Genomic DNA, 3,077 nt, shown 5'->3' with positions numbered 1-3,077 from the left:
CTGTACGAGACATTGCATATAATCTGACAAGGCAGCGCCTTAAGTCTGTCATTATTCTCTCCCTCCAACTTTAGAAGGTTTTTTACCAAATCATCCCTATCGACATTCTCTTCTGATTTCTCCTTTCCTTTCAGATCTACCCCCTTTACAAGCCTCTGAAGCCCTTGTGGACCTACTGTTGTCACCTCTTCAATAACCACCTTGTCTCACAAGCCTTGTTTCTCTTCAAAGCAAGAGGAATGGAGAGGATTTCTGCTACCTTCCTATCCTTGAATGGTAGAGGTCGCATGAACTTATCATACCTGTACCTAACACTGCTTACTAATGTCATGTCCTTGTCCATTAGTGTGACACTCTTGGCATGGGTAACATAAATATTACTATCATTTAATATGTCTATAAAGAGATCCTCGCATGACTCTTGAAGACATGCGAGGACGCTACTCTGTCATTTAAAGTAACCTTTCCACTTTATTCTGTCGCTTATGGATCTGACAATCCTCAAGAAAGGAGCTTTGGGGATGAGGAGATTGATAGCTGCCTGCGCCTTCCTTCTTATATCCACAACCATTTTTCTTTGCCTCTGCAAAGTGACCCTGGCCTTTGAAATGTTCTTGCTGGTGCTAGGTTTGACATTAGGAAGCATAGGTTCACTTAAGACGTCCTTTGGAATTTTCTTCAGAATATCTGGAACTGGAACTGGATCCTCCTTATCACCATGAAGAAAGAGATAGGCAACAAACCCAAAATGATATTCTAGCAACCTGCATTTCCTGCCATGCACTGGGCACATAATGCAAATCTTGATACGTTGATCATCTGAGTAAGTGTCCCACCTCTTCAACATGCTTGAATTCTGAGACGAGGTAACTGTGAGGCTTGACATGTGGACATATGTAATGGACCCATAAGAGAGGGTCCGTCCGCCGACCAACCTGGCTGCAATAGTCTGTCTAGTCTCCCTCCAGGGATTTCCTTGCCATGTCCTTGATAATATCCTTCAGAGTGAAAGGAACGTTGAACATGGGCTCTGCATGGCAAAGGGATTTCTCCTGCCCAGCCCTCCTTAGCAGATCAAAGAGAACCGCGCGATAAGGGGAATCCAAATCTGGACCAACGTTCTTTTCGCACGGTGAATGAAACAAGAACTTATAAATAAAATTTTCAGACCCATCCACGAAGCGATATTTCAATTCGAAAACATGAAGAATAGATATATCGTACGGTGAACAAAACAAGAACTTATCAATAAAATTTTCAGACATGTCCACGGAGCGATATTTCAATTCAAAAACATGGAGAACAGATATATCGCACCATGAACAAAATCTCTTATCAATAAAATTCACCAAACCCTCCACAAAGCGATATGTCAATCCGATTTCACATGGAGAATAGCCATATCGCACCGTGAACGAAATCAGCGAAAGAAAAGGGGACGAGAGAGAAAGACTTACAAGCGCTTGAAACAAGGTCTGGGATGGATCGATTCAGCGAGCTGCACGAGCAAAGTGTGGAGAAACACAATTGGAAAAAATCATTAAAAAAACCTTGAAAGAAAAGAGGTTAAGGGTTCTCACTTGTACAATGTTACAGATGATGTGGATGATTTATTATTGCTGGAGGAGATTAAGGACGAGCCTAGTGCCACAGAGCAGGATGGTGGTCGTGTGACTTGGCTAATTACTCTACCTTTTCTTTTCTAATGCTGTAATGGCGCACACAAAACAGACCGTCAGGAGAGTTTCAGTGCCAGAGCCAGATCGAGTGCTCGATCTACCGCCGAATTAGAGGAGCTCAAAGGAAGGACAGATAAATCAGAAGATTCCTTTATTTCAAGGGCTCAGTCTACAAACAAAGAGGTCCTGGACCTTGTGTCCGAGAAGGAGGAGGAACTTCTCAGCACAAATTTTGATGTGGCAGAGTTTAAGGCCTCCACTATCATTGATGAAGGAACGTCATGCATCCATGGGGGAGCGATTGACGTCCAATTTTGTTATGCCTGGCCTACCGTCCTTCCTAATTAATGGGAAGTATTACCTCCTCTTCTCCCACATTCAAAAACTCTACAATTTTAAGGAGGATTACTGTCTTGCTATAATTGTGAAGCCGCGTCCGGTGTTCTCGATGTAGAGAATGAGCATAAGGATGAATTTCTCGCATTGGACATAGAAGTGATAGAAAACTTTTGAGAGGCCCCTGAAGCAATGTCTTTGTGCTTTAAAAAAGCCAAGGAGAAGGAAGATTCTCTTCCTTCACAGGAAGAATTTCAAGCCCTTCAGAGGAAGAATTTCATAGGAAGAATTTCAAGCCCTTCAGCAGGATATGGGCATTTCTGAGTTTGGTAAGGAACCTGTTCCCGAACCTGACCAAGAAAATGAAGAGGGCTCCATCAACCTTTGGGATGCAACGAAGTTGAAGGAGGATGAGAACCAAAAGGTAAATTATTGCTTCTGTTACTTGAATTAATTATTTCTTTAGTTTGTCTGGTTTAATTCTTATTGCTTCAGTCTGTTTGAATTATTTCTACTTTAATTTTTTCCCTCCTGGTAGGCTTTGTCAATGCAAATAGAGCTTGACGACACCGATGGATTTCTTGGATGAGGTGGTGTTGGACGTGCGCAAGATGCCGCTCTTCACACTACGTCTCTTCTATCAACAAAAATATGTTTATTATATATCATAGTCATGCTTATAGAGAAGTGTGCTGCCATCCGTATCTTTGGATACGGCCCTAGTTTTTAGCGTTCTAGAGCAAGTTATTTTCTATGTTATTCAAGCTATGTCCTAGGTGTAGGAGTGGAGGATATAAAGTCACTCAAGGGCTATAGTCGTAAGAGATTTTGGTGTTATAGAGGGAAAATGCCTTCCAAAGAGGGGGAGCAAGAAGAGAAGAGACTCAAGAGCAATTAGCTCTTTTCGTTGTAAATATTTTCACTGTAAATCTTCAATATAATGGAATGGTGCAATTATTTTCTATTTTCAAGTGAAAAAGCTTTACAACTTTCTTCTAAATGTTTACTTCCTAAGTCAAAAATGTTTACAACTTTATTCCAAATACTTTCAATTTCAAAGTG

This window comes from Cibotium barometz, chromosome 57, assembly GCF_041138505.1.
Source record: "Cibotium barometz isolate CiBa-2024 chromosome 57, ASM4113850v1, whole genome shotgun sequence".
Lineage (NCBI taxonomy): Eukaryota > Viridiplantae > Streptophyta > Polypodiopsida > Cyatheales > Cibotiaceae > Cibotium > Cibotium barometz.
The sequence above is the reverse complement of the archived record's forward strand: the minus strand, read 5'-3'. Positions refer to the sequence as shown.